The 13,370-nt window shown below is 39.5% G+C and overlaps 1 non-coding gene across 1 annotated transcript; it reads left to right on the plus strand.

The window, feature by feature from the left end:
- The first annotated feature begins 379 nt into the window (after positions 1-379).
- Positions 380-3,184, plus strand: LOC134625289 (uncharacterized). Its single transcript, XR_010573639.1, has 3 exons — positions 380-1,330; positions 2,480-2,698; positions 2,775-3,184. It is a non-coding gene; the product is annotated as an uncharacterized LOC134625289 (transcript).
- Positions 3,185-13,370: the final 10,186 nt, after the last annotated feature.

The raw sequence follows: 13,370 nt of genomic DNA on the forward strand, positions 1-13,370 counted from the left end.
AAGCGTGCATACCCTGAATTCGGACACAGCCAATGTGAGTGTGAATGATTGTCTGTCCCTGTGTGTTAGCTACGGTGGCTGGGAAGTGCAAAGCGCAACAAATTAAAAAACCGCAACAAATTAAAAATCCGCAACAAATTAAAAATCCGCAACAAATTAAAAATCCGCAACAAATTAAAAAACCGCAACAAATTAAAAATCCACAACAAATTAAAAAACCGCAACAAATTAAAAATCCGCAACAAATTAAAAAACCGCAACAAATTAAAAATCCGCAACAAATTAAAAAACCGCAACAAATTAAAAATCCGCAACAAATTAAAAATCCTTGACGGAAAGGGATTGTCTGAAATACCGGAAGTGGCAGAACGATTAGGCTTACTCCATATTTTAGCTCAGAAAAGTGATTCGGGATGTCAACAAACGTTGAGAAACTCACTCCTCACAGCGCTTCCTTATTACCCTGACGGTGCTCGCTGCACTACATAGAGAACTGGAAAATGTTTTGCCCATTTTGTGGCGTTAGCTTCACACTCTTCACCCCTTTTTGTGCTTCCTGTGGACGGTCTCTGGAGCTTTTGCGGGACACAGACCAGGATGAAGGGTCAGACAACCTACAGTACTGCATTAAATATTTCAACGAAGGTCACTCATATAGTGTTATCGTGGACATGATGTTAAGTTTGCATGGTGTAAAGATGAGTTTAAGGAGTCTTAAAAGTAAACTCAATAATGCTGGACTTTACCGAAGAAAACATTTTCACTCCAGAACAACGATCATTAACGCAATCAGAGCGGAGCTTCAAGGACCTGGGCGATTGTTTGGGTATCGAACAATGTGGCAGGTAATTAAACAAAAGCATCATCTTAAAGTGAAGAGGGATGATGTGATGAAAATACTCCGGGAGCTTAATCCTCATGGATGCCAGATGAGAACACGCAGAAGATTCATTAGGAGAACCTATCATTCGCTGGGACCCAACTACATGTGGCATGCTGATGGTTATGACAAGCTCAAACCATTCGGTTTGGCCATTTCAGGGTGCATTGATGGATTTTCACTCAAGGTTTTGTGGCTAGAATGTGGACCAACCAACAATAATCCAGTGGTTATAGCTTACTATTACTTGTCATGTGTTGGGAGCCTTGGTGTTGTACCGATGAGACTGAGAACGGACTGTGGGACAGAAAACGGCATTATGGCTGCAGTTCAGTGCACACTACGTCATCATCATGATGACCACTTCAGCGGAGAGTCCAGTCACATGTTTGGTTCATCAACGAATAACCAGCGAATTGAGTCCTGGTGGTCCATATATCGAAAAGGAAGGTAAATATAACATTTAATTTTGCATGATATTTAAAGGTGTAACAAATTTGAATGTTGTGCAAAAGTTGATTTATTGTCAGTCTGCCCCAGGGCAGCTGTGGCTACACTGTAGCTGCCTCCACCAGTGTGTGAATGTGACAGTGAATGAATAGTGGAACTGTAAAGCGCTTTGAGGGCCTCGAAAAGCGCTATATAAATGCAATCCATTATTATTGTTATTGTTATTATTTTTATTATTTCAGCAATTCAACTTAAAAAGTAAAACCGATATTAAATACTCATTATATGCCAAACTAGACATTTTTAGCCCATTTAGTAATTATGATGATTATGATTTGGAACTTAAGAAAAACCCAACTTCAAAACCAGAATATTGTGAAAAGGTTAAATATTTTAGACTTAAAGTGCCACTCTACTATGAGCTAATTAATTCAAATCATCTGCAAAGGGTTCCTGAGCCTCTAAATGGTCTTTCTAATTCAGGAGGACTCACACGATGGACATGACTGCTGTCCTGACAGCTGTGGGGGGAAAAAACATAATCGATACCCTCCATAAAGAACACCTTAAAAGAAGTTGGATGTTCACAGAGACTATCAAAGCACATTAATAGAAAGTTTTGTCTAATGTAAGTTTGGATGAAAGGGGTGTCACATAGTGTAGTGGCTAAGACCCCAAGGCTGCTACTGAAGCATCCTGGTCTTCCATAACACCTCAACAGATCCACAGACTGATAGTATCCATGCCACGCTGCATGGAGGCAGTAATTTATGCAAAAAGGACCCAAACAAATAGAACATACAAATTGTTAGAGACTTTGGATTTGGGTTTTTCATAAGTTCTACGTCTTAATCATTAACATTATAACAAATACTTGAAATACCTCACTTTGTTTGTAATGAGTCAGTATAGCTAATTTCACATTTAATTTGAATTACTAAAATAAGTGAACTTTTGCACATTACTCAAATGTTTTACAGTTTTGCCTGTATGCAATCCCTTTCGATAGAAAACATTTAAACTGACTGGAGTCTATATATGATTCAGTTAAAATGAACTGTAAAGTGCCATGCGATGACGTGTTGTGAAACGATGCCATGTAAACAAACTAAACTATTTCTAAACAATTTTTTTTAACAATTTCTGTAGGGCTCAGTTTTGGTTGGAGCTGTTTGCAGATCTTCGAGACGCTGGACACTTCAATGGAAGTCACGAGCATCAGTGCCTTTTGAGATTTTGCTTCACTGACATTGTTCAGAAGGATCTTGATGAATGTGTAAAGCTGTGGAACACTCATTGGATTCGTCCCTCAAGAACAGCTTCATGTCCAGGAGGTGTGCCAAATGAACTGTACTACCTACCCCACAGGTAATGGATAATAATGATCAAATAATTACTTTATGTGTAAACCTATATTAATGCAATTGTCTTCCATTGACCACAGATATGGCTCCAGGGACTGTGGATTCCTGATTCAACAATCTGAACTGGACGCTTTTCCTGAGTCTAGGCTGTCAGTAGTTGTATGTGGGGACTCAAACATACAGGAGTATCTGAATTTTGTAATGGAGCAAAATCATTTTCAAAAGCCAGTGTGCTGGGAGTCTGCCACTGAACTTTACATGAAGTTAATAGAAATTGCACATTTCTAAAAAAAAAAAAAAAAAAAAAAACTGTCTTTTTGTTGTTTTTACCAAAACCTAGAGCACATGCTGTATTTTTGAACTAGGCTACATGAGTTGGCTGAAGATGCCAAAAGTTTAAGTTTGTGTTTGTAAAAGCACATTCTTACTGAATGTCTTGCTAATTCTGGTCCTTGTTTAGCTGATGGAAGTTGAGATACAGTCCTGAACATTTAGATAAATAATAAATCAAATCAAAATCAAATCTTGCACTGTATTGTGTGTTTATTACAACTTTTAAGAGTAGAACACAGTACACCTTTAAATGCCTTTACTTTTAGTAGCACTGTCAAACCTTTTAAAATACAATGGCTTGACTTGATTTGTTCAATCTCCTTTGAACAGATGTACCTACATTTTAGAATAAAAAAACATGCTCAAATACATAACTGATTTCTGCATAAGTCCCGAAGCAAAAAACCTACAGAATTTACAATGTAATGCCAAGAAGAAGCAGCTGTAAGTAACTGGGTTATCTAATAAAACTACAATAAACCTGGTAAACTATAATGGATTTGTGCTGTACTACCAGCATGTCCCACCTTCTCCTATTCATAACATCTTTAAAACAAATCTTGACTTAAAAACTTGAGGAATAAATCAACAGCAGGTTTGAACTACAAGGCCAGACATCCTAGAAACATCCAAATCCTGGGGAGTTTTGAATTCCAAAATCCATGTTGGATTTAAACACGGAATATGAGGTTATCATTGGTAGTTTCAATAAGTTTAAGCATGTATTTGCCATCGGGAATAAAGAGTCATCCAGGAACTGTAGGCTTGGTAGTGGATCTAATCCAGAAGGTGGCAGTGATGTTAGCCCAGTTGCAAACATCAGAACATCGCCCACCAACACAGCAGTTTGTGATTCTGCAAAAAATAAAAATAAATTAAAAAAATTATATATGTATATGTGAATTCAACACATTGTCTTGTAATGAGTACTAAAAGAAATACTGGTATAAACCTTCACAGTCAAGCAGATAGTCGGACCAGTAGCCCACAGTTTGACTTTCCAGACGTCTCCTGTTACTTCCAGATGGGCTGAAGTCAGGTTTGAAAAGTCTCTCAAGTTCAAGAGCTGTGAGTTTCTTTTCCATGTGACACAGGACCGGGGAAAAGCAAAGTAGGGTGTTGCTGGAGCGCACTCAGGAAATAAAGTGCTGAAAGACCCTCTTTAAATCTAAAGAATGAGGAGAACTTTGTGTCATTTACCAGTTCATAATACATGCACAAACTATGGACAAACTTTGAACTTTGGAAACCTTGGAGAATGTAAAACATTTCAGTCGGAAATTATGCACAACACTGTCATAACAATAATTCACCTGTCTCACCTGTCAATTACAGATGAGTTTCGAGCAATTATATACCACCGGAGATAGTCAGACACAATGTCTTTCTTTTCCTCAACTGTGGAAACATGCCTTAGACAACCAGCCACCTGTAGCATAGTACTGTGTTTTATGACACATCCACTGAACCACTGAACCAGCACTGTCGATCTGAAAAACCCATAAAAATGGACATACACAATGTAAGCTTAGGCGTCTGATTTTAATTCCTGTTTTTTCCCTACACAAAGAAAAAATATTTTAATTTCACACCGATGAAGAAGCTATAGTTCTATCCTGCATTCAAATCCTGCGCTGTCCTCACCTCTTGTAAAGCTTTCCCTATGTCGTCATCTGTGACTGAGGCAACTGTTGCTTTTACTGAAGTCTGGCCTGCAAGATAATGTACCAGATCTTCTGACAGGAAATGGGGCCCTGGACCACCATGCACAACTGACACGGCTATCATCTTTCCTGCTAGGTAGTATTCATCCTCCCTTACAGCTGTGAATGAATACAGTAAATGATAAACTCTCTCACACACACACCTCTCTCTATCGATCGATCAGATCCGATCGATGTCAGATCGATCGATCAGATAGACAGACTAATGCTGTGTTGAAATAATCCAAAAAATTATTATGAGTTGCTTCTGATAATAATTAAAAACAAATTGATTTACAAGTTCAAAAAAAGTATTTAAGTTTATCAAACATCTGACCATTGCATACCCTTTGCATTGTAGACGAGGAATCGACATCCTTCTGGTCCATCAAAAATGGGACGATCTTTCATGTGTTTCATTAGCAGACTCAAAAACTCTCGTTTTGGGCCACCTGCATCAAGTCCTTCTTCTAGAATGCCAGCATCATCAGTAAATTTAACCAGCATGTCATTGGTTTCAGAGTATGACAACCGCCTGAAACCCCTGACTGCTCCATCCCAGACATTTGCTCTTGAGATGTTGAATCTGCTGACACTTCCATGATGAATAGCACTGGATAAGTTTGCAATGATGTCAGGTAGAGTAATGTTAACGTCTTCCCTGTAATCACAAAAATGAAAGACAGAATGCAAGACTATACAATTTAGCGTTGTTATTTGAAGTAGTATTTAATATTTTACAGTGCTCTGTCATCAATCGGTGAGGCAACTTCAACCAGCTCTTCATCCTCGTCCTCAATGCAGGGGGCACACAGGTCTGCATATTTACTGTTGAGAAATTATAATTCCAACATTGGAATAACTTCTATTCACCCTTTAATTATCTTTACCCATTTCACAAACCCAAATGTGTACTATAGTTACAGGTTTAAAATTACATATAAGACACAATTATATTTACCTATAGGGACTCATGACTGGATTTGTTTCGTTTTGGTGATCAAGTTCCTCTGTATCAGATAATACAATCTGAAAAACAACAACAACAAAGATTGCATACTGTACATAAACATACATAGCATTGTATTATTTCAACAATAGCAAAAAACCTCATGCTGACATAAATTGCCCAAATACCTGACATGGCTGTATGGTAGATGAAGGTCCTGGAGCATGTCTGAAACAGAATACAAGCATTGGAATTAAAATGTCCAGATAAGTAGCTCATACAGTTTGATATGATTTATGATACCAACATTATAAAAAGGCTATGAAACCAATAACTATTTATATTAGGGCGGGGCAATAAAATAACAACAATGCAGTATACTTTTCTCTCAATGGAAATATGAGACTATTCCAATAGAGCTATCCATCCATCCATTCATCCATCCATTTTATATGCTGCTTATTCCTCTAATCCCTCTTTTTTCATTGACATAAGAATAGTCAATCCTTATCAAGTAGCGCAGCAACCAATCGCTCTGGGAACAGCGTCATGTCCAGTTAGGGTGACTTTATTTATTTAGATTTATTTTTAGAATCATTCTTTTTTGTTTTTAAATGTAATTTAGTGATCTGGTGTTTGTTGTCTTTTGAAACTGGAAATCTTTATCCCCGACTTTTTATTTAGTTTTTAACATGTACCTTTTTTTAGTTATCTGAAACGTATGTAATATGTTAATACATGTGTCTGTCTGAACTTATGACAGGAAATAAATATTTAAATCAAAACAAGCTTCTGAGGATTTCACATCTTACTTATGTGAAATTTTAAGTTCGCCTTGTAATCGGAAGGTTGCCGGTTCGAGCCCCGGCTTGGACAGTCTCGGTCGTTGTGTCCTTGGGCAAGACACTTCACCCGTTGCCTACTGGTGGTGGTCAGAGGGCCCGGTGGCGCCAGTGTCCGGCAGCCTCGCCTCTGTCAGTGTGCCCCAGGGTGGCTGTGGCTACTATGTAGCTTGCCATCACCAGTGTGTGAATGTGTGTGTGATTGGGTGGATGACTGGATGTGTCCTTAGGGACTAGTAAAACGCTATACGAATACAGGCCATTTACCATTTAACATGAGCAACGGCACATTTAATATGTACAAATCTAGCGGTTTATATCGTGACGTATATCAATATTCCCTGAAATAAAACAAAGAAATATTGTGACATGAGAAAATATTGTATTGCCCAACTCTAATATATATAGCAGAACAAGCTCTGAAATAACTTACTCCTTCTCTGCATGTTTACCATTAGGGGTACTCTGGTCTTGTGGTTTGAAAACCTAAGATGAAAAATATATACTTTTCAAAGCTTTCACCAACTTCGTATCGGATTTAGATAGTTCATCAATACTTAAAAAAAAAATTTAAAGAACATATAATCACACAATGACAAAATAATCGACCCATGGATGTTACAGAATTATGATCATTATAGAGAAAAAAAATAGAGCACTCAGAGGACATGCACCTCTGCCAGGGCCACTCACAGGCCTCTGGCATGGTGGAGGGGGAAAAAAAGTACACACCAATGTGTCTGCCTGGTTGAACTCAGCTGTGCTTCTTGATGTAATCACAATCTCAGGGTCTGAGTCTGAGGTACCATCCTCTGCAATCAGAGCTGAGAAAATAAACACATTATTAGTTGTTGTATATGTAAACACATCAAAATATAAAATTAACAAACCTCGTTTGAAGTGGCTCTCTGGGCAAATGAAAAGAGAAATCCTGTTGTAGTTCTTTCCTATTTCCTCTTTGTAGTCTGCCAATCGGAATGGCCTTTCTGTCCCAGGCACATTTATCACCTCTGTGCAGTCGGGATACAAAAGGACATATGGTCCCTCCACCAAGTCCTTGTTGAATGTTCTCATTTTTTCTACAGCCTGCTTCAGGAGGTCGGGGGCTGTAATTTCAGGGCTAATAAACAAGGGCAGTGTTTTCCCTCTTAGCGGTTTTAAGTCGGTTTGTTGTGACACCATAAATCCTATGTTGATCAACAAATAATAAAAGCCAGATCACTTTAAGAATAATTGCCAAATCCTCATTTATAAAGTTACCTGTGATGGCTTACCTTGACAGGTTTACTCTGTTGCTTGAGTTTTAATTTTGCTCCACAGCTGAAGGCCTGACGCTCTTTGGATTTTGATTTTTTGTACTCCATGAACTGCTTGTATGACTGACATGTTTGTTCTGGTTGAATGAAAAACGTTTAACATCAAAACGGGGTTATAAGCACTCTCCATTACTAAACGTAGACGAGAATACAGTATAAGGAAACATAAAAAGAAACCGGAGCCAAAAAGGTAAATAAACGTGCTATTTAACTGAAACAGCATAGACTGTCTGAAGAGAACAAAAAGTGAGTAATATATCAAAATTACTTTGTTCAGAATTTTCTGTTTGTTTTGATGTCCCTGGGGAGTTTGATCCTTCAGCCTGGTCTGTGTCCCGCAAAAGCTCCAGAGACCGTCCACAGGAAGCACAAAAAGGGGTGAAGAGTGTGAAGCTAACGCCACAAAATGGGCAAAACATTTTCCAGTTCTCTATGTAGTGCAGCGAGCACTACATAGAGAAGGTTTCCTTGTGGCTGCGTGCAGCGGGGCTAGGGGAAGGTCTGTGACCTGGTAGCCTGGCTGCCCCAGGGTGGGTCCGGGACGATGATCTTGTGGTGTCTTACATAAACTAAAGCTTTCTGGCTTTAGATGATAAATTGGTACTCCATGCTCTTGTCTAATTATGATCACTTCTGGATACAAAAAAATCAACATGGTGGTGTCCATCACACTACACACAACACAGAGTGCAATAACCAGGGGGTCGGGTCACGGTGGCTGTGTCCGATTTGATATCACATGTCAGCGTGTTTGCTTCAGTTCCTCAAGCTCCTGAAGCCAAAGCCAGCCAGCCTGAGGTGAAAGAAGAAACAACACCCCCAGCCGATGCACCAGTCAAGGAAGAGCCACCCGCTGCCATTGCGGCTGCTGTCTCGGCACCCTCGGAGCCTGAGCCCACGCCTTCCTCATTTCCTGATGACACTTCGCTGAAGAACCACGAGCCTCATCTGGGACCCAAGCCTCGCACCCACAACAGGGTCCTCAACCCTCCTGGAGGAAAGTCTAGTGTGGTATTCTACTGATCAGCTGGGCGTACCACCTCTCCCAGTTTGTGTCCATAAAGCTCTTTGTGAGCTCCCCTACACTGCTCTTTTGATGGTAATGTGATCTGTACACCTAAATGCAGCCCAGTTATTGTTGTTGTTCACACCTGACGCCTGGGCTCATAAGTTGTCCTCAACATCTTGCATTTCCATCCCCCGTTTCTGACTCCCTGCCGTCTGTCTTCTCCTTGATATTCTTCTATAATGAAACCTGCAATCATTACAATCACCAATGAGTCAGCTGAATGGCTAGCTATAGAATAGAAGAATAGAATGATCCTTTAATTGTCCCACAAGGGGAAATTTGGTTGTAACAGCAGCCAGAAAGACACATATACAACAAACAGGACACAGAACAGAAACATACACAATTTTTCTTACATATTTACATCAAGGACAATATACAGTTATTAAATAAAATAAAATAAACTACAGATAAGAGTCAAACCAGGTTGTAGTGCGAATCGGTTGATTAAATTATTGCAGTTACAGCGCAGATGTAAACATCTATGATTGTTGGAAGCAGTTTTGATTGTACAGTCTGACAGCTGCAGGGAGGAAGGACCTGCGGAAACACTCCTTCATGCATGTAGGTTGTAGCAGTCTGTCACTGAAGGAGCTCTTTCACTTTAACTGTAACACTGTTCAGTCTCAACTTTGCAGTTACTGTTTTCATTTATGTTACAAGCATTTGTTTGGAGGCACAATCGTCTGATTTTTGTGTGTGTGAGAACATTTCTGCATCTCAAGAACGGTTTAGTTTGGACTACTTGCACAATTTTCCACTTTAAACTGACCTGCAATTTGGTTTGACTAAAAACTTCACAGCAGACATTTGCCCAAATTTCTGGGAGCTTTCTGGGGTCAACACAGCTTCTCATCAGTTTAATATATGAAGTGCCAGATCTTTATTGCATGTCCACTTAATTTCAGAATTTAAGAAACAATCCATGTGACTGAGGCCTGGTATCAGCTTGGCATCCTTTCATCTCTCTAGCCTTTTAGTTAATTATGCCTTACTGAAAACGTGTACAACAGAGAGCACAATCTGTGATTAGGTATTGAAACAGCTGTTTGCTCCCCAGATGTTTCTGTGTCCTCAAAGAAATTCCATTTTGATTTATGTGAATGTATTGTGCAGGTACTTTCTCTGCTTCGCCCTCATTGCTTGCTTTATCTGAGAACATAATCTGCCTTCTTTTAGCTTGGGGTAGGCCTCAGTTTATGTTTTAAATTAAAATGCTTGAAGACAAAGTGAACTCTGGACAAGCATGCGGCCTACCTGAAGCCCAGGTGGGCTAGATGATAATCACATTTTCACACTCATCTCGTGGCACATCCGTGGTGTTCTGGTGCCAGCCTGTCCCCTCTGTTTTTTGTTTTTTTCCCCACATACAAAAATGGCCGCTTCTGCCTGGAGGGAGTTTTTTATTTTTGCTTTGCAGCCACACAGAATCTGTATAGAAGTTTTAAACATTTCTATTTTAGGCAATTTTATTTTATAATATTTTAGACGACAGCACATAAAACACCGTTTGCTTGCTTGTGTGTGTGTGTGTGTGTGTGTGTGTGTGTGTGTGTGTGTGTGTGTGTGTGTGTGTGTGTGTGTGCGTGTGTGTGTGTAAAAACAGATGTTCAGAGGTCTTGCTTCATGGTATTGAGCAGCCCACACAAAACAGGGTCTTTATATTTTAATGTAGGTGCTGATGTAAACCACAATGTTCAGCAAACATCTATCAGGTCATTGGACTGTACTTTTTTTTTTTTAAAGCTTAAGTATGTGCACATGGGATATATTAAAATCTGACAAGTCGTTTGAACATATGATGTGAAATCACTTAATTAACCTGCTGGATTTGCTAAAAGTTAAAATATTTATACTACTTTGGCTAATGGGTTTTGCACATTACTCTTAACTTATTAAGTGACTATTAGTGAGGGTCATGATAATCAGTTCAATTGAGTAATGGGCTGACTAAGTATTTCCAGACTAAGAGAAAAAGTCAGTGAACATATCCGTAGGTTTAGGTGTATGCTTAATCCATTTCTGAGAAAACTGAAGAGCAGAAGTGACATTCTTACTTGGATTTGTCCAAATCCATGTAAGTTTCAGTCTGTTCAGCCTTTTTTGTGTAGCACCAAGCAGTAGACCTAAACCTGGATGTGCTTCTGGGTTCTGCCTCTAATGAAAACGGACGAGTGTAAAATGCAACCATTGTTTGTAGTTTGCTGCCACCTGCTGATTGAAAAAAGAACTGAAGCTGTAAAAAGCAAACAGACGTTACAACAAAGTCAGTAATGATAGGCTTCGTTTTGTTTCAGTTTCAGTTCACCATACAGCTCATCAGACTGTTTTCCCTTTACGTTTTGATATAATAGCTTTTTAGTACTACTGATACACATATTGTTAATTAATTACTGCCTTTTTCTTCTGTTAGAGTAATATTTTCTTGAGCGGTGTAACTGGATTTGTTCAAATATAGAGGTAGTTTGGGTTCACTGACACAGGAGCCATACGCCCTTTCTGCAGTTTCTATGCTTCGTTAGCTCGTTTTTGTCTCCATTGTTAATCCTCTCCTGTGCAAACAAAGCCCAAGCTACACTTGTCTGACTGACAGAAGGTTCAAGAGAAGGACATTTGCTCTCAACTCTTTCCCTGTTGAAATGTTATTCCAAGGAAGTGAGTTTCCTACAGGGTATGGAGGGTTAGTATGTGTTAATGATTTCGGTGTCACGCAGGGGAAAGTAGTATTGAGTGGAAGCTTCTCGATGATTGTTTTAAATCCAAATATGACCCTTATTTGTGGTGCATGTTAACATACAGTCCGCTCAGGAGTTAGTATCAGTGATGTGGTTGTAAAATGAGTAAATACAACCTCAGATTATCACATATTGCACTACATCTCAGTTTATTTAGCAAAAGTTGAGTCAAAATGCAGAAGCAGTATGTGAAAAACTATACTCTTACTGTTTCCATAGGAATTAAAAGGGTAAGAAGCAGTCATTTGCTGCTAATAATTTAATGCAAATTTGCAAACTTTAATGCAAAGTTAATGCAAGATTTTTTTAGGTTAATTCTAAAAAAATCTAAATTGCCCATAGGTGTGAGTGCGAATGGTTGTCTGTCTCTATGTGTTAGCCCTGCAACAGACTGGCGACCTGTCCAGGGTGTACCCTGCCTCTTGCCCTATGACAGCTGGGATAGGCTCCAGCACCCCGTGACCCTGAAAAGGATAAGTGGAAGTGAATGGATGAATATGAAGTTGGGTGAGACTGGGTGGATTTCTGTTTACCGTTTTGAGAATACGAGGCATAGTTTCAAGAAATGTGTTTAAGCAATCGATTAAAACTGAAAAACACTAAAATCTCATTTGTGTTATGATGAAAGTCTTTAATCAAACAGAATTCAAATATCAGAAACATTTCATATGTGGAGTTAAAAATGAATCATTGTTTCAACAATATATTTATTGTTTTCAGAAACAGACAAGAAGACAACAACAATCTGCTCCTCCCATTCAACACGTCAGTCCATATCCCAGCAAATTAAATCGTCTCCATTTACACACATCAAATAGAAACATGAACCACTTGTAATGATTAGAAACTTGATAGAATTTCAAATCTGGTTTGGGGAGTCATTCAGTGAGAAACAGTGAAATGATTTTCAATGTGAAAAGGTGGACAGCAGGAACAGTGAGAACTAAAAAAGAAACAAAGGGCTTTGGAACCAAGAGGCAGCAGGAGGACAGCTGCAGTTTAACAGCTTCAATTCACTGACAGGAAACAACATGAGAAATATAATCATCCTCAACTCATCTGCTCCACTGACACTGACACCTTCAATGGCAACACCTTCACATCATCCCCAGTTTGAATAAATGGAAACATCCTGTGAGCGAAAGTGTGTGTGAAGGTGTGTATGTGTGTGTTAGTATTGGGATCAGAGAACGACAGCTTTCCACTGTTCCAGTCCAGATTCACTCTGATCCTCTGGAGCTTCTTCTCAACTGAGAGAGCAGTGACTCCAGCTGATGGTGAGCGTGTTGAGTATTTACCTAAACAGACCATTACTCCCCAAAATCCAGACTCTGTGTTTCCCTTCCTCTTGATAGACTCTTCTACCACACCAAGCATCCAGCTTGTACTTTCTCCAACCTCGACATCCCAGCTGTGAGTCCCTGAGTTAAAGCCCTCAGAGCCCAGGACAGAATAGAACCAATCAAACCTCTCTGCATTATCAGGAAGCCGCTGCCTCTCTCCTTCTCTCACACTGTTCAGATCTTTAGACAGGATAAGGTCTGGATGAGCAGGGTCAAGAATGAGAGGAGACCATGTCCTTCATGTTGTTCCAGATGTTGAAGGTCAGGTTGCCCAGGTGTTTGGCTCAGTCTATCAGAGCTCCTGAGGGCAGCTGTGGATCATCCAGCAGGGGGCAGCGCTGGACTTTTTCCACTGCAGCCTTGTAGTTGTGCAGGAATGAGCTGCC

This window comes from Pelmatolapia mariae, linkage group LG4, assembly GCF_036321145.2.
Source record: "Pelmatolapia mariae isolate MD_Pm_ZW linkage group LG4, Pm_UMD_F_2, whole genome shotgun sequence".
NCBI classification, from domain to species: Eukaryota; Metazoa; Chordata; class Actinopteri; order Cichliformes; family Cichlidae; genus Pelmatolapia; species Pelmatolapia mariae.